Source organism: Malaclemys terrapin, chromosome 15, assembly GCF_027887155.1.
Source record: "Malaclemys terrapin pileata isolate rMalTer1 chromosome 15, rMalTer1.hap1, whole genome shotgun sequence".
In the NCBI taxonomy this organism is placed as follows: domain Eukaryota; kingdom Metazoa; phylum Chordata; order Testudines; family Emydidae; genus Malaclemys; species Malaclemys terrapin.
In genome coordinates, this window is record NC_071519.1 from 6317725 (window position 1) to 6342306 (window position 24582).

General features: G+C 51.3%; 1 pseudogene; it reads left to right on the forward strand.

The window, feature by feature from the left end:
- Nucleotides 1–268: 268 nt before the first annotated feature.
- The window catches only part of LOC128823351 (zinc finger protein 420-like), a 208361-nt pseudogene continuing 184047 nt past the window's right edge, over nucleotides 269–24582 (forward strand).

Here is a 24582-nt window from a genome sequence, read left to right on the forward strand (position 1 = left end):
CCTCGGGGGGTCACCTGCTCTTCTCCCCCCCGTCCAGGCTGCACAGACATATATCCATCCGCCACTTTCCCAGGTCTCCGCCCCCCGGCAGCCCCCGTCCAGCCCCACGCAGGGACCCCAGTGGGGGCTGGTCCCCGCCCCCCGGGATCTCCCGTGGGGCCCCAGGGCAGAGCCTGGCCGGGCCCGGGGGCGTTGGGCTCCTGCGGGGACAGCAGCTCCGAGCCCCCCGCGGGCGCTGCCCCCAGGGAGCAGATCCCGGCGCTGCGAGATGCCGGGTCCCCCCCACGGACACTGGGGCAGAGTCACCGCCCGGCCCCGCCCCCGGGGCTCGCTCCGGTACCTGGAGGCTGCAGCTACCCACGTGCCCCGATGCTCTGGGAAATGCAGCCTCTGCGCATGTGGGATTCTGCCCCGCCCCCGCGATTTGCGCCTGCCCAGAGCCGGGAAACACGGGGCGGGGTCCCATCTGTCCCTGCCCCAGCCTCTGTGGGCGGGGCAGAGACAAGCGCTCGAGCGGCGCAAAGCTCTTCTCCGGCTCCGGCAGAGGCTCCAACGGCCCCGCACGAGCCAGGCAGAGTCGCAGCGCCCCGCTCCCCCACTCAACGTCACTTCCGCTCCCGGGAGACTCAGGAACTACATCTCCCAGCCTGCCCCGGCGGCGGCCCCCGCCCTCTGCAGCCGAGGTAAGAGAGGGCCCCGAGACCAGGCTGACCGTTCCCTTATCTCCTCTCCCCTCGCAAAGACCCCGCCCCCAGCCGGCGCCTCTGAGACCCGCCCCCCTGGGAATAGCGGCCCCGCCCGAAGCCCTCGGCCCCTCCCCGCTTCTCAGGCGAACTCTCGTGTCCCGGGTGCTGCGCTGCGGGGGGAGCCGGGGCTGCTCGCGGGGCGCGGAGAGCCTCAGTCCCGGGGTCTTTGGCCCGGCTGCACCCCCGGGGTGTGAGCGCCGCGCGCCCCTGTCCCTGCCCGGCGCGCAGAGCCCCCCGTGTGCTGGTCACTGGCTGCGGGGGTTCAGTGTGTACTGACCGCGCTGGTGCTTTTTCTGTGGCCTGTTGTAAAACTAGGGCCACATCTGGATGAGTTGATGGACCCCCCGGAAGACCCCTGTGCACCCCCAGGTGTCCGTGTCCCCCTGGTTGAGAACCACTGATGTAGGGAGCCCAGGCCCACCCGCCATCCCGGCTTCCAGCATCGCACCCTGGGCGGCTGGTTCGGCTTTGCTCACCTTGCATCAGCCTCAACTCCGCTTCACTGGGTCACCACCTCCTACCATGGCCCCGTGGGCAGGAGTCAGACACAGGGAGTCTCCTCTCAGGGCTAAAAGCAGCAACTGCTCCATGAAGGGTCGGTGCTGATGGAGCAATTATTGACACTTTCCCTAGTCTCCTTTTCAGATTTTGCCCCATTTTCTCTCTAATTCTCCAATGTTCATTTAACAGTCTCATGTTTGGGATATTTTCCCACTCGTTTGACCTGCGGCCAATTTTCTTTCTTTCTTTGGGAAATTGTCCTCAGTCATTCCCCAAATGAGAAGGGGCTTAATGGGTGCAGCTTGCAGAGTCCTGAGACACAGCTGCCTCTGGGGTGGGATGGGGTGACCATTCTCTGCCAGAAATAAGGCAAGGAAGGGGACAGGAGGAAAAAGTCCCCACTGGAGACCGTCCAGCCCAAGGTTACACAGTCCTGGCTACTGCTACCCCCAACTGCCCAATGCAGCTCTCCACAGCTGCCAGTCAGCTGCCCGCCCCTGCTGCTACCTCCTCCCCACTGACAGGGACTTTCCCTGCTCCATACTCCCCTCACGTACCCTCTTAAAGCACCTCCCCAAAGGGCTCCCTGCTGCCCATGTGAATGGTGTAGGTGTGTGGGGGGGGAGGAATTATTACTGTCTGTTTATTGAACTTCCATATACAATCCTGTCAAACTGTCCAACTCCTCTCACTTACTTAGTATAAAATCCCTTCAGAACCAGGTGCTTTTCTCTCATTATCAAATATTTCTTTTTTAGACCTATTTCTTCCCCAGTTCTCAAAGATGGATCTAAAATATCCTGTGTGCAGTGCTGTAGCCATGGTGGTCCCAGGATAGTGGAGGCTGCCCCCTTGATTTATACACATATGTTCCGTGTTATTCCCCATCCCATTCCTTATGAATCTGAACATGTTCACTTTTTTGCTGGCAGCTGTGCATTGAGTGGCGCTTTTCATTGATTTGTCTACAGCTACGTGCAGATCACTTTCTTTAGTTGTGTAGCCGATATGTTCTGCTGACACTGCTAGGTGTAATGCATGTTCAGTAGGGGTTTCTCCCCTACTAATGTTGGGGTGTCCTTCTCCTATAGGTTAGTATATTAATGATCTCATCTTGGTGTCATGTGTGTCACATAACTCTATATGCATCCGAAGAAGTGGGCTGTAGTCCACGAAAGCTTATACTCTAATAAATTTGTTAGTCTCTAAGGTGCCACAAGTACTCCTGTTCTTTTTGCGGATACAGACTAACACGGCTGCTACTCTGAAACCTAACAATATGAAATTCACTCTCATTTTACCTCTTTACCTACTATTAACTATCAATATGAAATTCCTCACATTTTTCCACTTTCCTTTCTAATTTGTGAAAATTGATAACAAATTCTCCAGATTTCCACCCTTTCCTCTTTAATGACTTAACATGGATATCAGCTGTCAGATTTTGTCATGTAATTATCAAATGTCTGTTAAAAAGCATCTTGTGTTTGGAGACAATCCCATGTTTAGTTGCAGCAAGTTGTGTTTTGGAGAGAATTTGTTGCCTTGGTCATTCTCCATCCTGGCAGTTGTAGGGAGTTAAATGGTCAACTTTCCCCTCTCGTTTGAGACTCATTTCTTTCCCCCTTATCTTCATTAAAATGTTTGGTGATGAAAGTGACTTGCCCCATATTTAATACACATCAAAGCCAGAGGCCTCTCCCTGTTTGGGGGAACAGGTGTCACCCAGCTGCTCACAGGACAGTTGGCTGGACCCTTTTCTTCTCCTCCGGGGCACAGGACGAGGGCTCAGTCTGTGCCTGGCTCCTTGCTGCCCAGGCTGTACCCAGAGTGGCTGAGAATCTCCATGCTACTGTATTAGTCCCTCACCATGTTCACCAGCAGTATCTCAAACCCCCATGACAAATGGTCTCCATGAGGGGTTGCTTCGCCCAGTGCTGAGATATAGTCGTGTCTGGAGTGTGTCCCTCTTGGCCATTATCTGCCAGTCACCGGGCATGGAAGTTTCTTAAAAAATGTATCTCCTCCATGCCATCCATTCTCCTGTTAAAGAAGCATCATCCAGGGCTCCCCACACCTGTGTGAATGGCTGGCAGGGGCTGCTGATAACACTCTATCCATTTATCAATTATTGATACAAAATCCCGACAGGCTTTGCTACTCTCCCCATTTTCAAAACTGGAGGAACTTCAGGTTTTGGAGGGAAAACTGTTGCTGTGAATCCTTCTCAGAAGAAGGGGCAGAGGGGGTGAGGGAGGAGGAAAGGACTCTGTCCGTCTTCCCTCCTGAGCCATGTTTCTGGTCTCACTGAGATGAGTGTTACTCAAGAGACACTTCAAGGAAGAACATGAAGTGACTCCAGATTAACATGGGGGCAAATAAAATCAGGATATGTCCCTGTGGCGAGGGGGAGGGGCTGTGTGTGTTTCAGTTGTTGCTAACGGGGGAAAGCCAATGTCTGACTGTGTCTCTCTCTCTTCTCAGGAGATTGGGGTTGAGCTTCCTGGGTCAGACGCTGCTGCCTGCATTGTGATCTGGGAGCCCAGACTGAGCAGCTGCTGCTCCCCTGGTGGGGTGGGGGCTTGGGAGTGACTTGGAGTGAAGCTTCCTCTGTGCCCAGGCAAGGTGAGGACTTTCTCCAGCTGTAATTAGCTCCGTGGGCCAGCCCTAGGCTCTGCCCACACCAATATCTGAGCCAGATACTCCAGGTGATTGATAGAGCCCTCAGGGAAGGTGCTGGGGATGGGCATGAAACAGACTGTGCACAAATAGCCCCTCCTCACCCCACAGCTTTCCTCCCCTTAGCAATTGCAGGAGCTGATCCAGCCATAGGAGAGTGAACACCCAGGAATGGCTGTCTGTCCGCCAGAGGGGGAGGGAGAGGAGATAGGAAACACAAGGAGAAAAGGGAGAGAAAGATTAATAGGGGCAGTGGGAGAAATAATTGGGGGGAGAGATTCCCAGATCTCTAACCTGCCCCCACACATTTACTGTAGCATCCATGTGCAGATTCACTTTCCAGTGAACAAGGTGAGGTGCAGGGAGAGGAAAAGTCAATTCCTGACTCTCCCTGTGCCTGGGCTGTGGGAGTGTGCTGCCATGTCAAGGGACCATGTTAGGGGAAATCTCCCAAGTCACTCCTTTTGTTTTGCTCTTGTCTCGTATTTCGTTCCCAGACTTTGTCACTGGGAGGGTTTCAAAATGTCACAGTTGTTTAGTGCTAGTGGGGTGGGCCGGGTCAGTGGAGTAATAAAATGACCAAACATTTCCTCAGAATAGAATAGTAGAACTGTAGAGCTGGAATGAACAATGAGAGGTCATCTAGTCCACCCCCAACACTGAGGTGTTTGTCCAACCTGTCCTTAAAAATCTCCAATGATGGCGATTCCATAACATCCCTTGGTAACCTATTCCAGTACTGAACTAACCTTTGTCACAACTGAGTCACATGGATGGCTCAGATTCAATTTGTGATCCACTATAACCCCCAGATCTTTTGAGTAGTACTGCCCCCTAGCCACTTAGTCCCCCATTTGTAGTTGTGCATTGGATTTTCCTGCCCTAAAATGTAGTACTTTGCAGGTTGGATACAAATCAAACAATTGGAATTTTTTGATAAAATGCTTTTTTAGGAAAAAACTATTTAAAGATAGATACCTTATAGCTCAGAGATCTCATCATGGAATAGGGATTATAAATTCTAATTCTATAGTATGAGACAATATATTCATGTAATGTTTAAGAAAAGTTTTGTAAATGAGTTCCATTAGTTCATGGATTAGGGACCCAATCTTATGGGGTTTCAGGGACTTCTGTTTCGATTATTGAGGTTAATCTTTCTATCTACCCAATGGGGCTCAGTGCTCAGTCTAGAAGATACCATCAGAGATGGTTAGTTTTGCAATTCTCAAACTGTGGATTTGTGTCTCCAGAGATAACGTGCTTGTTAACAGCAAAAATGTTTTAAAATAAACAATATATAGAGGTGAGAAATAACACACCTCAACCTTATTGTCCCTCTGCAAATTTGTGTACACAGAGTCAATCCCTTACCTCACTCTAAAAGTGCAAAGTTTCAAAAAGTTCAATGAATAGAAGATTGTTGGGGGCGGAATAGATCTGGACAAAGAGAAGAAGTCTGGAGATAAATGTGAGAAGGGAGGGACGGATAGTAGAAACAAAAGTGAAACTATTCAAGCAGCATATTCCAGAAGTCTTGAGGTCTTTCTGACTGTAGCCTTCATTGATTTGAGATCTACCATACCGTTTTCTCACTAGCAGGAAAAACCTATAATGGCAGCAGGCCATAAAAGAGACCCAGTTTGGGAATATTTTAATGAAGTTCCTCTACCTGTGGGTAAGGCAGGCATGAGTGCAAAATGCAAACAGTGCAACAAAGAAATGCAAGGCCTGATTGCCTGAATGAAACAACATAATGAGAAGTGTTCCTTCTCAGGAGGAAGCTGTGTTGAAGATGCCATAGGATCTTCGCTATCTTGAGAACCCCTTCATGCACAGGCAGGGTGACCAGGGGGGCGTAGAGGTCAAGAGGAAATTGAAAAGGGTTCCCCCTCCTACTCCGCCATCTCCTTCACTTCCAGCCCCAAGTTCTCGGCCACGTGCCGAAATAGCGCTTGATGCTTCCTAAAGTCATCCAGTGGGCTAGCCCTCAAAGGTCCCGCGACCGTTTTGTCTGGGCTGTGGGAGGTCCTATGGTGTCGATTGGCACCGGGGATGGAGGCAAAAGGGTGGGCCTGGGTTGTGTCTGTGACCAACAAGAAGGACAAACAAGGTCACACCTCCTCAACTCCCAAGAACAAAGAGGACAAATTTGGGAGAAAAGTTTATTCTACCACCAGCTTACAATTTCAGGTGGCAAACCATCAGTCCCTGTTGGGCAGATATAACTTTAACCTCTGGGATGGTCTCAAAAAGTTCCAGGAATCCCTCCCACAAAGTCTAGCCCAAGAGTTTGGCACCCTGGTGGAAGAGGGTACCGCGGCGGCCAGATGCTCCCTGTAGATGGCATGAGATGCGGCAGACTCGGCGGCTCGGGTGGTCGCATCAGCGGTTGTTATGTAGTTCCTAGCTCCAAATGGTGGGCTTCTCTCAGGAGATGCAGGCTTCAATTCAAGACCTCCCCTTCGACGGGGTTGGTCTTTTCTCCAAGCAGATGGACGCCAGGCTGCGCGGGTTGAAGGACACTAGAGCTACCCTTCGCTCGTTGGGCATGCACACGCCACAGTCTGCTAGAAAGCACATCTGGCCACCAAGACTCTAGCAACCCCATCAGGGCTCTGCAATACGAAGGAATGCTAGTTTTAGTTGTCGATGCCCTTCTTCCTCCTGCTCACCTGTGCAACCTGAACCCACCAAACATCTAGGGGACCAAAAGTGCTCATTTTGAGGGTGTGCCCGAAAGCGACGCCCCAGTCAGTCACCTGGATCCTTCCCGCCTTTTCCTCAACCGCCTCTCTCCGTACCATTTGACCTGGTCACAAGTTACGTTGGACCGCTGGGTCCTGGACATAATAGCTCGGGGCTATACCCTGCAATTTTTGCCGCCCCTCCCTCCCACTTCCCTGTCCCTTTTCAGGGACCCTTCTCATGAGAAACTCATCATTCAGGAGGTCGAAAAGCTCCTGGACTTGGCGACTGCGGAACAAGTTCCTTGGGAAATATAAGGAAGAGGATTCTACTCCTGCTACTTCCTAATCCAGAAGGCAAAAGGGGACCTAAGACCCATCCTGGACCTGCATGACCTCAACAAGTCTCTCAAGAAGTTGAAGTTTCGCATGGTCTCTCTGGCCTTCATCATCCCTTCCCTGGATCTGGGAGACTGGTATGCCACTCTCGACTTAAAGGATGCTTACTTTGATGTCTACATATTCCTGGGACACAGGCGTTTCCGGTGTTTCATGGTAGCCGGGCACCACTTCCAGGTCACAGCACTGCCCTTTGGCCTGTCCTCGGCTCCCAGAGTGTTCACAAAATGTGTGACACCAGTGGCAGCTTACCTGACATGTTGAGGAGTCCAGATCTTCCCGTAACTCGACGACTGGTTCATCAAGGGCAGGTCTCCGGGGCAGGTGCAAAGGAGCCCTGATCTGGTGTGCTCCACCTGCAATGACCTGGGCCTGCTAATAAACACAGAAAAGTCCACATTGATGCCAGTCCAGTGCATAGAATTTATTGGAGCGGTTCTCGACGACTCACAGGCTAGGGCCTGCTTTCCGGAGGTGCATTTTTGGGCCATGTTGGACCTGATCTCCCACATAAAGAGTCACCTGCTCACCACAGCCTGCATGTGCCTGCGACTTCATCTATGGCCTCTGCAAGCATGGCTGGCCTTGGTCTATATCCCCAGCAGGCACGCCCTGGACCAAGTCATCACGGTGCCGAGCCACATCCTCTCGTCCCTGGACTGGTGGCTGGATCCCAAGTCGGTGCTGCAAGGAGTTCCCTTCATGACCCCATCTCCGCCACTCACCCTGGTCTTGGACATGCAGGTCCTGACAGACAATACCGCCGCAATGCATTACATCAACAGACAGGGCCGTGCCAGGTCTTCAGCCCTTTGTTGGGAGGCGCTCAGCCTCTGGGACTTTTGTGTGCAGCATGCCATTCATCTGGTAGCCACCCACCTGCCTGGATCCAAGAACATCCTGGCAGATCACCTCAGCAGGACCTTCTCGTCTCGCCATGAATGGTCACTCAATCTGGAGGTGGAAAACCTGGCGACACTGCACCTGACAACTTGACTTCTATGTGGTTAAGCATGGATGAATGGCAGTGCTCCGATGGTGTCCAGCAGGTCCTGCTGGGCAGCAGGAAACCCTCCACCATGGCTACCTGTAGCGAGGCAGTGTGGCTCCCCGCCACCCCGGAGGGGAGAGCCCATCTGGAGGCTGGAGTGGGCGGAGCTAGGGAGCTCAGAGGGTCAGACGGCAACCCGGAAGTATAAAGGCCCGCCCTCAGAACTCAGTAAAGGCCCAGCCGCCGGAGAGACCAGATGTCTCCAGCCTAGCTCATGGCTGGGAAAACTCTGCGGCCCAAGGCGGCCGCCAGGAGCTGCCGGGCCTGCCCTGTGGCCGCTTTCCGGAGGAGCTGCCAGGCCTGCCCTGCGCCCACTATCTGGAGGAGCTGCCAGGCTTGCCGATCAATCCCAGCCCTGAAGAACCCATGGTCCTGGATCCCCCAGAGGCCGACACCAGGACCCAGGTAGGACCTGAGGGGGAGTGTGGAAGTAGCCCGGGGGCAGCCGACCCCAGTCTGGCTGCAGCACTGCCAGAGCCTATATCGGTGTGTTGCGGCCAGGATCCCCACTGACAGTGGAGTGGGAGGGCCTGCGTCCCCCCTGCCACCCAACTTATGGGTGGCAGACCCCCCCCCCCTCCCTGACCTGAGGAGGCTGGGACCTGTTGTTACTGCTCAGCCCTGACTGAGGGCCTGAGCTCCTGGCTCAGCGTTTGCTGCCCCGCTCTGACCTAGGGCCTGGGCTTAATCCTTTTCTACTTGTGGCTCAGTCCTGACTGAGCCCTGACTCAGTGTTGTTGCCCCGCCCTGAGCCAGGGCCGGGTTTACCGTGTTGCTTCCAGTTACAGCAAGGGCTGCCGAGGGAGACCCCACAGCCGGATGAATCCCCCCCAAGCTCAACGGGGCCTAGTGAGCCGGTGTGGCTCCCTGCCACCCTGGAGAGGGTTGAGCCCTGGCAAACCCTTGTACACTACCTCTATTGCAAAGTGGAAGTAGTTCACGTGTTGGGCCTCTGATTGACACATTTGCATTGAAGAGGCCCTGCTGCAGCACATCCTGGACTTTTGTTTCAGCTTAAGCTCCAGGGCCTGTCACTATCTTTCTTCAGGGTACACCCGGCAGCCATTTTGTCATTCCATCCTCCGTTTCAAGGCAGGACCTGGGGATTACAGTGGATGAGAAGCTGGATATGAGTCAGCAGCGTGCCCTTGTTGCCAAGAAGGCTAACGGCATATTGGGCTGCATTAGTAAGCGCATTGCCAGCAGATCAATTGATTCCCCTCTATTCGGCACTGATGAGGCCATATCTGGAGCATTGTGTCCAGTTTTGGGCCCCCCACTACAGAAAGGATGTGGACAAATTGGAGAGAGTCCAGCAGAGGGCAACGAAAATTATTAGGGTGCTGAGACACATGACTTACGAGGAGAGGCTGAGGGAACTGGGATTGTTCAGTCTGCAGAAGAGAAGAGTGAGAGGGGTTTGATAGCAGCCTTCAACTACCTGAAGGGGGGTTCCAAAGAGGATGGAGCTTGGCTGTTCTCAGTGGTGGCAGATGACTGAACAAGAAGCAATGGTCTCGAGTTGCAGTGAGGGAGGTCTAGGTTGGATATTAGGAAATACTATTTCACTACGAAGATGATGAAGCACTGGAATGGGTTACCTAGGGAAGTGGTGGAATCGCCATCCGTAGAGGTTTTTAAGGCCTAGCTTGACACAGCATTGGCTGGGATGATTTAGTTGGTGTTTGGACTAAATTACCTCCTGAAATCTCTTCCAACCCTTAAAAAAAAAAAAAGTCTTCACCCATTCCATGATGGCGTGCGGTTCTTGAAAGGTCTGGAGCACCTCTACCCTCATGTCTGGGACCTGGCCCCCCTCGGGATTTGACTCTTCTGCTGTCAAGGCTCATGGGTCCCAGCTTTGAACCCTTTGCTTCTTGCTCCCTCCTGCTTCTCTCCTGGAAGATCTCCTTCTTGGTTGCTATAACTTTGGCTCATAGGGTGTCCAACATCAGGGCACTCACATCAGAGCCGCCTTATACGGTCTTCTATAAGGACAAGATCCAGCTGCATCTGCACCTGGCTTTTCTGCCCAAGCTCGTCTCCCAGTTTCATACTGGTCAAGACATATATTTACTGGTCTTTTGTCCAAAGCCTCATGGAATGGATGAGGAATGCAGGCTGCATATCCTGGACGTCAGACGGGCGCTGGCCTTGTACATGGATAGAATGAAGATGTTCTGAACGTCAATGCAGTTGTTCATTTCTGTCGCAGATGAAGGGTTGCCCAGTGTCTGCCCGTAGAATCTCATCTTGGATCACGGCCTGCATCCACTACTCTTATGAACTGGTGAAGATGCCCCTGCTGACTAGCATGATGGGTCATTCCACTAGGGCGCAGGAATCATCAGCAGCCTTCCTGGCGCATGTGCCGATCCAAGAAATCTGTCTGGCTACAACCTGGTGAGATAATGCGATGTTTATTGGGGTTAGTTTCCAAGCAAGTATATTCCAAAGCCCTTCACACCAGTCGGGCTTATCTCTATACTCCGATAGAGTCTGTTCCCCGGTGTTCCGTTCCCAACTCTGACACCGCAGAGCTTTTACCCTGCAGCCCTCTTCCCAGCTCTGATGCCGCAGAGCCTTGCCTGTGTCCCAGTTCCCTTAACAAACATGATTCCAATTTCCCTTACCCCTCCTGTTTGACCCCAGTTTATATAGTAATATTCTCATCTATACCTTAACCCATCATTATACTGAAATTTAACTAACCAATCCTAACATATTGTGACATAATTCCCTAACCAATTATATCCCACTACCCTAATTAACTTACACTTAGCAACATTAATTATACAGCAGACAGAAACAATTAAAGAACCAGACAGATTAACAATAGAAAAGGAGGAGACCATAAAGATAAAACAATATAGAAATGAGGGTTTCACAACCAGAACCATTGATAAGTGATTTCTTGCCAGACATGATGCTATCAAACTAAGTTTTCTTTAACGGTCTTAAGATCTGTTTCTTTATCTGGTGGTGATGGGCACTGTCAGGATGGGATCGTCTTCCTAACAGCCCGATAGCACCTTATTTTAGTGTGACTGGTTTGGGATGTGATGATGTGAGCATACGCTTCCCAGCTTGTGGCTGCCCCTGCTGCTTAGCCAAAGAACAAGGCCTCAGACTATCCTAGTGAGACAAGGCCCATACACAGGCAGACTGTGATTTTGATTCTTTGTTTTTATACCCCTGTAACTAGCTAAGTGATAAAAATACACCTAAGTTCTTAAAGTATAGGCTTTACGGACAGGCCTGAATATCTGTATTCTAACAGTGGGTTCTACGCCTTCCCCCATTCTGTGTCTGTCTTGTCTATTTAGATTGTAAATTCTTCAGGGCATGGGCCATCTACTATTCTCTGTTTGTACTTTGCCTACCACAATGGGGACCCAGTGATAGTTGGTCCTTAGGCACTAAGGTAATTAATATGATTTACATTAATAACTCTCCTGCCACTTTGAGCCAAGGAAGCTGGTCTTGGGATCTTACTGCTTAAAAATGAGCTGGGGTTAAAACCATGGAATATTCTTTGTGACAAGTATCCCACAAATGCCATGGACCTCCTCCCTTGTTTTCTTTGCCTTGAGTAGTGTTTCCAGTTTCCAAACCTGGTGCGATCTTGCAGCTGGAACGAGGGGAAGAGCTGTGGATCCCAGACCTCCAGAGTTCTGAGAAAGAAGTGCTCCCGAGAGCTGCCTGCACAGGTAGGGAATTGGTTACACCAACTCAAAAACTGTCCGTGAATACAGGAAACATTTGGGATGACCTACAAAGACCTTGTGAGCTCTCCAAATTCAGGATTGTTCCCTGCAGATGTGGAATCATGAGGCAGATGTCACTCACGGCTTCCCTCGTATTCTGACTGACAACTGGCAGCAGGTCCCTCCCCGATCTCGCTTTCCCCTGAGTGTTCTGGTGAGATGTGGACCCAAAACTGATCCCTTCCTCTCTCCTCTGGGGAAGGTTTTGGGGAAAATCAGCTCCTGATAGGTTTGATTTCTCCCGCATATATTTTGGTTTCTTCATCCTTTTTTCCGTTCTTCTCTCTGAGATTTCCTTTCTTTCCGGCACAGGTAGTGACCTATGTCTGGATTCTTTCTGTCTCCCATCAGGTGTTGGGATGATGAGTGAGAATGAGGAGGAGAAACCCCAGCAGGAAGATGCTGAGCAAGTAGAACCACATGGGACGTTATCAGGAAGATCCAAAGGGAATGTTTCCAGGAGTTGTGCACTCCCAGAAAAAGCAAAAGCCTGTGAGACTCAGCAGATGCCAGAAGAAAACTTGAGGATCCACTCAGACCTTATTACACATGAGAGAATCAACTTGGAAGAGCCACGCTACACATGCCATGAGTGTGGGAAAAGCTTCAATGGGAGCTCTCACCTTCTCAGACATCAGGGAATCCACAGAGGAGAGAAGCCCTACACATGTTCTGAGTGCGGGAATAGCTTCAGTCAGAACTATACCCTTATCAGACATTGGAGAACCCACACTGGAGAGAAACCTTACATGTGCTCTGAGTGTGGGAAAAGCTTCAATCAGAGCTCAAACCTTATCAGACATAGGAAAATACACACAGGTGAGAAACCCTATGAATGCTCTGAGTGTGGGAAACACTTCATTCATAGTTCAGCCCTCATCTCACATCAGAAAATCCACACAGGAGAGACACCCTACATATGCTCTGAGTGTGGGAAAAGCTTTAATAATAGCTCTGACCTGATCACACATCGTAGAATCCACACAGGAGAGAAACCCTACTCGTGCGCTGAGTGCGGGAAAAGCTTCAATCAGAGCTCAATCCTTACTAGACATCAGAAAATCCACATGAGAGAGAACTGTAATAAATGCCTTGACTAGGGCTGGCCAAAGTTTTTTTCTTTAAAAAAAAAATCACATTTGCTGACTCCCACAGAGTGATCCTTGCACCATCTTCACCGTGGTCACTCAGCTCCCCCAGATGAGTTGCCTGCTTCTGCCTTTTGCAGCTCACCTTCTTTGGGGTCAGTCCTGTGATCTTTACTGTCAACTCCTTTTCTTTTGAGTCGTAGGAGTGTGTGTCCCTCCAGCCAGGAATGTTCATCAGCTCCAGGTGGGAGCGAGAGTTTTGATCCCAACAAGCTACACTGAGGCAAAAACTACCTGTGCCTTACATCCACTAGGACTGTACATGGCGCTGGCTACTCAAGTTAGTGATCTTGGTGTAAAAAGACAATTGTAGTTGTAGTGCAGATGCAGCCCAGGTGCAGTGGTTGCATTAGCTTTCCCCTTGACCTGACCTAAACTCCATCACTTTTTCTAGTTTAAACAAACCCTCAGCATCACGGTTATACTGTTCCCGCATTTCAAAGCAATAGTTAGTAATCGGTGACAATGAAATTAAACATGAAGTTAATTAGTGGAATGTAAGAGGCTGATTCTGTGATAACTTCCAGGGTTACAATATGATTCAGGTTTTCTTCAAGTTCTCTCCCTGCCCCCTCCTACTCTATCGAAATGGTGGTTAATCCTGAAATTAAAACCTCATTCCAAAGGAATTAGAACGGGGGAATATGTGAGAGACATAGCATGTACAAGAATAGAGACCCAGTACGGGCTGTAATTATTTCTATTTAAAATTGAATTTATTTTGATAAATTTTAAAATAAATCTTCTGTTAAGAGGAAAATTACTTGAGACAAGTTGTGTAACCTTTTACCCATCCCCTACAGTTCTGATGTGTTTTTGTTTGTTTGTTTGTTTCTCCTCCGGTGGTTACTTTTTAATAAAAGAATTGTTTTGTTTGAAAGCAATCTTCTTTCCATTAATTGAAAGCAAACAGATCCCTGCAAAGCAACAGGCAATTTTCTTGAGCCTTCATAGTGCATCGTCTGCACCAATAACAATCCCCTCCTAGCATTACAAGCACTGCACTGCTGTACATAGCAACAAATATTAGTGGCTTTCAGCTTCAAATTGCTGCCTCAAGGTATCCCTGATCCTTATGGCCCTTCGCTCCGCCCCTTTAACAGCCCTGGTCTCTGGCTTTTCAAATTCAGCCTCCAGGTGCTAAGCCTCAGTGGTCCAGCCCTGAATGAAGCTTTCACCTTTCACCCTTCCCTTCACAAATAAATGGCCAAAAGCACACTCAGCAGTCATTCTGCACTTGCTCAGCCCGTTGTTGAACTGCTCCCTGCTATTGTCAAGGTGCCCCATGTATGGCTTCATAAGTCACGGCACTAAGGGGTAGGCAGGGTCTCTCAGGGTTACAATGGGCATTTGACTTCTCCTACAGTGATCTTCTGATCCAGAAAGAAAGTCTCTGCTTCCAGCTTCTTGAACAGGCCAGTGTTCTGAAAGATGCACCTTACCAGGCCAGCCTGCATTAATGTCTGTGAAATGCCCACAGTGATCCACACGTGCCCGGAGAACCATAGAGAAGTATCCTTCTGATTAATGTACGCCGTGACTAGGTGGTCTGGTTCCAGAACTGGAATATGTGTGCCATCTATCGCCCATTGCAGTTAGGGAAGCTCATTTGTGCAAAGCCATCCACAATGTCGCACACGTTGCCCAGAGTCACAGTCTTTCTGAGCAGGATGCAATTAATGGCCCTGCACACATGTCCAACGGTTGACTTTCCCACCTCAAACTGATTAGCGACCGATTGGTAGCAGTCTGGAGTAGCCAGCAGCCAGCTTCCACAGTGCAATTGCCACGCACTTCTCCAATAACAGGGCAGCTCTCATTTTCGTGTGCTTGCGCTGCAGGGTTGGGGCGAGCTCATCACAGAGTCCCATGAATGTGTCTTTCCTCATCCGAAAGCTCTGCAGCCACTGCTCATCATCCAAGATGTGTATGACGATTGATCCCACCACTCAGTGGTTGTTTCCCAAGCCCAAAAGCGGCTTTCTACTGTGGTCAGCACCTTCGTGAATAACACAAGCAATCTCGTGTCATAGCTACTATGCATGGCAAGATCAATGTCAAACTCCTCTTGCCTTTGTAGTTTAAGGAATAACTCCACTTCCACTCATGATGTGTTAGTAAGAGCGAGCAGCATATTGATCAACAGTGCAGAATCCATTCCTGCAGCCCAAAGAGGCAGAATGTGCAGTACACAAACCATTGAAAGATGGTGCCAAATGTGAATGGAAGCACAGGGATTGCTGGGATGCGAAGCAATGCATCATGGGGCATTGGGACAGGATCTGGGATGCCCTGTGACCCCCTCCAACTTCCCACAAATCTTAGGGGCAGAAGAGGAAGAGATGCTTAGTGGGATACTGAGTGCACTGCTCTGAATACTGCTGCAAGTGCCACAAGTGTGAACACGCTATTGCGCAGGCAGCTGACAGTGTGAACACACAATGGCAGTTTCCCTTCAGCACTCTCTGAGCGGCACTGTAACTCTGCCAGTGTAGACATAGCCTCAGAGAGACTGACTGCCAGGATCCCAGGACTGATCCCCTCTGGGGAATGAAGCACAATGTCGACAGGCTATGCAGCCTTCATTAGTCTCCCTGTACTGGAAAAGCCTGCTAGCCCAAAGTGCTGGAGCATCTATGCCAGTACCTGGTTCCTAAACTGCAGCTACAGTTCCTACTCCAGGTGAATCCAAAGACCGAGAGGTGCAGAGATCCAACCCCTTATAATCTTAGAAACGTTTTGTTCCTTTTTCTATTTTTGTCCCTGTTTCTTTTTATGAACTTGGAGACCTCCCAACCTTTGTATTATACTGGGGTGTAACAGTGTAGCTCAGTGGGGGTGAGTGTGTGAACACCTCTGAAATCTACAAAGGGAAGATGCTAGAAAGAATAATTCCCCAAATCTTAATAGCCTTAAAACTCTGCCCTATGAAATTACTGAATGCATGCACCTCACCCCTCCTGCATCCCCAGCCCAGAACCTGCACCCAGCACCCAAATTCCCTCCCAGAGCCTACACCCCTCACCCCCTCTACACCCCCATCACTTGCCCCAGCCCAGAGCCTGCACCCCGACTCCCTCCCAGAGCCTCCACCTGCTCACTACGCACCCCCTGCCATTCCCAAACACCCTCCCAGAGTATGCACCCCCAGCACAGCCCTGCACCCAAACTCCATCCCAGAGCCTATACCCCTCACCCTCTCCTTTACCCCCACCCCCTGTCCCAGCCCAGATCCTGCACCCAGTACCAAAACTCCATTGCAGAGCCTGCACCCCAGACCCCCTTCCCCCACCCAAACTCCCTCCCAGAACCATCCCTCGCACCCCTTCTGCACCCAAACTCCCTTCCAGTGCCTGCACCCCAATCCCCTGTTCCAGCCCAGGGTGTGCACCCCAGACCTCCTCCCCCCACCCAAAGTCCCTCCCAGAGTCTTAGGTGGGGGGTGGAGTGGGGGGGGGGCAGGCTCTGGGCATTCTGGGCATCACCAAAATTTCTACAAACCTGCCACCCCCATTGTCTACTGCACTCCTTGGTTCCCTCCAGCTGCTCCGTCTCTAGAGACTTTTTTCTATCCCATCTCTTCTCTTCTCTTCTGTGCTCTCTCTTTCCCTGCTCCCCTTTGTTTTCTATGGGACCTGGCCCCATAGTTTTATGTTGTGCAAAATCATGTTTATCTTTCCAAATCAGCTGGGGCCTGGAGAATATTTCCAGGTGGTTGTCCCCTATGTAGATTGCAGTGATCTCTGGTGTGTCCTCTCAGGGAACCAGTTAAAAAAAAAGAGCCAGGAGCTGGTCCCAGTGCATCCGCCAGCTGCTGTGCAGACAGAAAATTGCCTCCAGCCCAAGGCCCAGCTGCAAACCCCTTGCTGAATTACAGGGTGTCTTGGAAGCCCACTGCACAATGCTGTGCCAACAAATTCATATCACCAGCCATAGGTGTACTTCCATATAAACTAAGTAAGAGAAATGGGGAAGGAAGCAAACAGAGTTAAAATCTGTGATGTGTATGGCCCACCATATGCATTGGCCTCCCCTCAGGCAGGGAATTTATAATCCTTTCTGCCAGTTGGTGTTAGCAGCAACAAGGGCTGGGTTCAATGTCTAGGGGAGGAGAGTTCCCATGAGAGGAAGCAGCTGAAGGGAAGCAATGAGTGCAGAGTGCAAACCAACCAGCTTAGGGTCTCACAGGAGTCCTGAAATGACAGTGGCTGCAGGTCCCATGGTGTAATGATTAGCCCTCAGGACTCTAAATCCTCCAATCTGAGTTCAAATCCCTGTAGGGCCTCCTGATGCTTTGTTGGTTTGCTGTAAAGCTATGGAGCTCAATGTGCTTGATTTCTTTGTTCCTAGGTGTACCAGAGTGAGTTTCTTTCCTTCCTATTATCTCTATATATTATTATTATAAGAAGATATTGAGCCCAGTCTCCTGCCATCACAGCAGGACCAAGTACTGTCCCTGACAGATTTTTTCCTCCCAGGTCCCTAAATGGATCTCTTAAGGGCTGAGCTCACAACCCTGGGTTTAGCAGACCAATGCTTAAACCACTGAGCTATCCCTCCCCCACTGAGCTGGGGTTAAAACCATGGACTTTTCTTTGTGACAAGTATCCCACAAATTCCACTGACCTCCCTTGTTTTCTTTCCCTGGAGTAGGGTTTCCAATTTCCAAACCTGACGTGATCTCGCAGCTTCCCTTCCCTCCCTTCCTGCTGGGTCACTGATGCCCACTAGAGCTAGGGCTTTGGTCTGGCCGGTTCAACAGGCTGGCTGCAATAGGTTGGGGCCCTAGAATTTAACAGTCTGGCAAGAGATTCCTGTGGGTTGACCTGATGGTTGTGTTTCTTGCTGCTTCACCTGATGCTCACAAGTTTGGTCCTTGTACCTGCAGCTGCCACGCTCTTCCTCTTGCCCACATGGCACTTAAGGGGAGCAGTACCAGGGCCAGGCTTAATAGTCAGGGAAAGGCAGGAGGGAGAGAGTCCCAGGCTGGAGCCCAGCACACCTTTCCTCCTCTGGGCCCTAGAGCAGAGGCAGCTGTTGCTGACAGCTCTAAGGAAAGGCTTAAATGCCACAGAGCAACCGAGGGCAGGGCAAGAGGAGGGGAGGACCATGCCCATGCCTGAATTCAGAGAGTAATTGATATCCACTCTACATTACACATTGATAACAGTGAGCAGATACTATGTTGCTGAATATGATAAATTTGATAGAGTATTAAAAGCACATCTTTATATAAATGATACCCAGAAATTGCTGATATCAATATCAACTGTCAATTTCCCTGTATAAGTAGACATCCATAGAAATATCAGTATTTGGCCTTACAGGAACTATGAGGCTTCCCTCTACTGCAAATAAAGGAGAAACGTTGTCGTGTTTTACATAAATTTTCACCTTACAGATAACCTACATGTTTCTCACTGTCCTGAGTTCCACGGGACATGCGGAAGCTCTAGGAGACGGCTTCCCTGAGGATCATGTATTACATGGATCCAAAGTCTGGGGGAAGCCAGACCCAACCTACAGCCAGGAATACCAATTCTTCTTCAAGTAATTGTTCATGTCCATTCCAAGCAGGTGTGTGCGTGCCACATGCATGCCATCCGGAAGATTTTTTACCATAGCAGCGTCCGTAGGGTCGGCTTCGGCGCCCCCTGAAGTGGTGCCTTCATGGCACCGTATATAGGGGCCCGCCAACCCTCTGCCCTCTCAGTTCCTTCTTACCGCTGGTGACGGCTAGCTGGAATTTCACTTGCTCTTCAGCAATCTTGGCAGTGTCCCGTTTTCTTCCTTGTAAATTGTTTAGTTAGTTAGCACAGATAGATAGTTGTTGGGGGGTTTTCCCCAACGTACTCGTCCCCAGGGTTTAAACTCTGCAAGGACTGAGGGAAGTTCATGCCGAAGAGTGACCCGCACTCTTCCTGCTTACGGTGCCTCGGAGAGAGCCACCAAAGAGACAGGTGCACTATCTGCAGGACATTTCGCCCAGGACTCTCAAAGACAGAGAGCAGAGGCTCAAAGTATTACTAATGGAAGCGGCCCTGCGGCCACATTCGGACCCTGGGCTGGCCGACCCGGTGCCCAGCACTTCATCCTTGGTGCGCAGTGCCCCGGCACCAGTAATATGTCATGTGGCCAAAACCTCCAAACCCAGCACCGGAGAGAGTCGGCACATAGGAAATTGGCCTCCGGGAGGCACCGTTCACCATCCCCGGTGCTGGTTAAAAAGAAGAGGCCAGTGAGGGGATGATCACCCCACCAGGAACCTAAAAGGCCTGCGCCCTTCACGTGTGCTGCGGGACACGCCATGCCGCTGACTCATTCTGCTACTCCGTTGACTTCTGCCCCGGAGAGGGTATGGTCGAGTCCGGACAGGCCGACGTCCCCGGACCTCGTTGAGGAAGTGTGCTTCCCATCGACGCCGGAGGCGTTCGAGGCAGCCTCTGACCTACTAAGCCTCCTGGTGCTGGCGTCGCCGCGCCGGTGGAAAGAGCCTCCGACCATGGCCCGACCCCCTATAGAATCACGTGGCAAGCCGGCTATGTTATCGCCACGATCCCCGCACTGCGTCACCCCAGCAGCACCGGAGCAGAGAGAACATTCTCCAGCCCAGCGGCACCGCTCCCCAGCGACAGTGGGTACTGCTTCCCCTAGGTCCTCCTATTTGGAGACCTCAGACTCGGAGGCGGAGTCGTACCTGTGGTGGAAAAATGACCACGCATTGTGTTTGGTGCAGACCAGCCTGAGGCCACTTTATTGCAAGCCTGCATGCAGGAGTGACAGCAAGAAAAACTGCCACACCAAGCACAGCACACTGAATGCGTATATAGCTTAAAACCACAAACGGTTACATGTAATACATCAAAACAAGTTTCCGTATAAGGGAGAATAGCAAAACAAACTTTTCCTGTTATTCACAGGTGTACTTCTAGCAAGCTTTCCTGTTATTCACAGGTGTTCCTTTTGCAGTTTAACAGCCTTTCTAACACTACTGATGTGGTTACATATTTCTAGCTAAGGCAGTTGCTTAAACTGTTGCTTAAAATTTCCACTGTTCAAAATTTTCCACTCCCCATGGCCACCTTTTGGCTCATGGCCATTTATTCAGCTATTTAGGCCAAAGCTTAGGCCTGGTCAATTTTTCCTCTACATACCAGTTCAAAAAGAACAGGAGTACTTGTGGCACCTTAGATGCATCCGAAGAAGTGGGCTGTAGTCCACGAAAGCTTATGCTCTAATAAATTTATTAGTCTCTAAGGTGCCACAAGTACTCCTGTTCTTTTTGCTGATACAGACTAACACGGCTGCTACTCTGATACCATTTCAGAAGATCGAGGAGCAGGCAGTCGACCTTGCGGGCGAGCCTCCAGCCTTATCCGCTGCAGTGGCAACAGCAGTGGCAACCGCCCCCCCCAGTGGCTGTTCTGGACTCCCTGGGCCTACCATCAGTCTGTGGGACAGGTGTACGGCCCCCGCTCAAGGTCCGCATCGGTCTCATCGACGGCGGTGGCTCCAGCTCAAATGCCTCCACCACCGGCACCGCAGTCTGACAGGAGTGTGCCACAAGAGAACCCGGCACCACCTAGTCACACACCGGCACTGGCAGGGACCATGGTTCCAATGCCCCAGGCACCTCCCAGCACGCATCATCGTTCAGTGTCGACCCCAGTACCGGCCACGGTGTGGCATCCTGCACCCACACTGGCCACACAACCAGAGTACCGTGTGCCACAGGCCCCCACAGGGGCAGAGGGTATAGAGGAAGGCCCTTTGCAGGTGATCTCCTCCTCTTCCTCTCCGGATGAGGTGGTCATGGGAACTTCAGCGGCACCGGCCCTAGAGGACAACAGGATTCTCCAACAGTTACTTACACGTGCAGCCCAGAGCCTCTCGATCCAAGCTGAGGAGATCAAAGTAATAATGATCTGGAGGATGGTGTGGACTGCAGTCTCATCAAGTTTGCAGATGACACTAAACTGGGATACGCTGGAGGGTAGGGATCAGATACAGAGGGACCTAGACAAATTAGAGGATTGGGCCAAAAAAAACCTGATGAAGTTTAACAAGGACAAGTGCAGAGTCTTGCACTTAGGACGGAAGAATCGTATGCACTGCTACAGACTAGGGACTGAATGGCTAGGTAGCAGTTCTGCAGAAAAGGACCTAGGGGTCACAGTGGACGAGAAGCTGGATATGAGTCATCAGTGTGCTCTTGTTGCCAAGAAGGCTAATGGCATTTTGGGTTGTATAAGTAGGGGCATTGCCAGCAGATCGAGGAACATGATCGTTCCCCTTTATTCAACATTGGTGAGGCCTCATCTGGAGTACTGTGTCCAGTTTTGGGCCCCACACTACAAGAAGGATGTGGAAATATTGAAAAGAGTCCAGCGAAGGGCAACAAAAATGATTAGGGGTGTGGAGCACATGACTTATGAGGAGAGGCTGAGAGAACTGGGATTGTTTAGTCTCCAGAAGAGAAGAATGAGGGGGGATTTGATAGCTGCTTTCAACTACCTGACGGGGGGTTCCAAAGAGGATGGAGCTCGGGTGTTCTCAGTGGTGGCAGATGACAGAATAAGGAGCAATGGTCTCAAGTTGCAGTGGGGGAGGTCTAGGTTGGATATTAGGAAACACTATTTCACTAGGAGGGTGGTGAAGCACTGGAATGGTTTACCTAGGGAGGGGGTGGAATCTCCTTCCTTGGAGGTTTTTAAGGCCCGGCTTGACAAAGCCCTGGCTGGGATGATTTAGTTGGGAATTGGTCCTGCTTTGAGCAGGGGGTTGGACTAGATGACCTCCTGAGGTCCTTTCCAGCCCTGATATTCTATGATTCTATGATTCTAAGTGGATACAGATCCAGTGGTCGACATCCTGGCCCCGTCGGGCCCGTCCAGGGTAGCCCTACCGCTGATAAAAAGTATTGCGGACACATCCCGCATCTTTTGGTGGATCCCAGCCTCATTAGCCCCCACGGCCAAGAGGACAGAGAGGCAATATTTTGTCCCCTCCAAGGGCCATGAACATCTTTATGCCCACCCTCCCCCGGACTCCCTAGTGGTCGATGCGGCCAACCAAAGGGATCATCAGGGGTTCCAAGGGGCTACACCAAAAAACAGGGGGGCCAAGAAGTTGGACCTGTTCGGGTGAAAGGTGTATTCCACAGGGGGGCTGCAGTTGCGTATAGCCAATCAACAGGCTATAGTGAGCCGGTATGGTCACAACACATGCTTGGCACTGTCTAGGTCCACAGAACTCCTTCCTCAGGAATCGCGAACTGAGTTCTCAGCCCTAGTTGAAGAAGGGAAATTAATTACCCGAGCATCCCTCCAGGCAGCCTTGGATGCGGTGGATGCAGCCTCACGCACATTGGCGACTGGGCTGGTCATGAGGCGGAGAGCCTGGCTTCAGGTCTCAGGCCTTCCACATGAGGTCCAACAGACCATCCAGGACCTCCCCTTCGAAGGGCCCATGCTCTTCTCTGAAAAGACAGATAAGAGGCTGCATAGCCTAAAGGACTCAAGGGCTACCCTTCGATCGCTGGGCTTACACACCCAATGTAGGCAGTTCAGGCCGCCTCAGGCCCCGCGACCGTACCAGCCTCAGAACTGCACGGACACATTGTGCAGGTGGGCCAGGATCAGCAGAAGGAGGAAGCAACAACAGCCCTCCAGCCCATCATCTGCCCAACCAAGGCCACCACTGGGGCCTAGGCCCCCATTTTGATGGGACGGTCGAGGCCGACCTACTGGTCACAACTCTGGATCCGTCCAACCCTACCTTTTTGTCACGTCTGTCCCCCTTCTATCACGCTTGGGCCTGAATCACATCGGACACTTGGGTACTCTGCACGATAGAGAGGGGATATTCTATCCAGTTCTCCTCCCTCCCGCCCCTCCAGCCCCCCTCCCCGTCCCTCTTCAGGGACCCCTCTCATGAGCAACTTCTAATTCAGGAAGTGCAGTCCCTCCTCGCAGCAGGGGCAGTGGAGGAAGTTCCTCAGGAGTCCAGGGGCAGGGGCTTCTATTCCCGCTATTTTCTAATACCGAAAGCGAAAGGGGGCCTCAGACCTATTCTGGACTTGCGGTGTCTAAACAAGTTTGTAAAAAAACTCAAGTTCCGCATGGTCTCCCTATCCTCCATCATGCCTTCCATGGATCCAGGAGACTGGTATGCCGCCCTTGACTTAAAGGATGCATACTTTCATATTGCAATAATCCCTTAGCACAGGCGTTACCTCAGATTCGTCATAGGCAATGCCCATCTTCAGTTTACAGTTCTACACTTCAGACTGTCAGCAGCCCCAAGGGTTTTCACGAAGTGCATGGCAATCGCGGCAGCCTTCCTGTGCAAGCAGGGAATTCAGGTGTTTCCCTACCTGGACGATTGGCTTATCAAGGGCCGTGCCAAGGAACAGATGGAGGCTCAGGTGGTCTTCATCAGGAAGACCTTTCTCGAGCTTGGCCTCCTACTGAACGAGGCTAAGTCCACACTATCTCCAGCCCAAAGAATAGAATTTATAGGGACGGTCCTGGACTCGACACACGCCAGAGCGTACCTCCCGGAGACCAGGTTCCGGACCATGTCCAACATTATTCTCAGTCTCCAACGTTACCCTACCACTACAGCAAGAAATTGCCTCAAGTTAATGGGTCACATGGCAGCGTGCACCTATGTGGTGGGCCACACCAGGCTCAGACTGCGCCTGCTCCAGTCCTGATTGGCGAAGGTGTACCGGCCGGCCAGGGACTCCCTAGACTCAGTAGTAACGCTCCCTCGACCAGTGCTGGATTCTTTCCACTGGTGGCTCAACCCACGGGAGGTCTGCACGGGAGTACCCTTTCTCAGCCCCCAGCCCCTTCTAGCCCTGATAATGAATGCGTCGGTTCTGGGGTGGGGAGCGCATCTGGGAAACCTCAGGACCCAAGGTCTTTGGTCACGAGAGGACTTTTCTTTACACATCAACGTCAGGGAGTTACAAGCAGTGTGTCTGGCATGCATGACCTTCAAACCCCACCTAGCAGGCAGGTGTGTTTCTGTCCTTACGGACAACACACCAGCGATGTTCTATATCAACAGGGTGGTGCACACTCCTCTCCCCTGTGCTGGGAAGCCCTCGCGTTATGGGACTTTTGTGTACAGAACGCAATTCACCTGACAGCATCCTACCTACCGGGGAAGCAGAACGGGCTGGCAGACGCTCTGAGCCGCTCATTCCACAATCATGAGTGGTCCATCCGCCGGGATGTAGTACTCTCAATTTTCCGGCTCTGGGGCCATCCCCAGATAGACCTGTTTGCCTCGAGAGAGAACAGGAAGTGTCAGCCATTCTGCTCCCTCATGGGATGCAGTCCGGGGTCCCTGACGGATGCCTTCCTCCTCTCCTGGGAAGACGGCCTACTTTACTCTTTCCCCCCGATTCCCATGGTTCACAGGGTAATCCTCAAGACTCGCAGGGATCACGCTCATGTCATCCTGATAGCGCCGGCCTGGCCGCGCCAACACTGGTACATGTCACTCCTGCACATGTCCATACGGGTGCCCCTCAGGCTGCCCCTCCTCCCAGACTTGATCACACAGGATCGGGGTCACCTATGTCACCCGAAC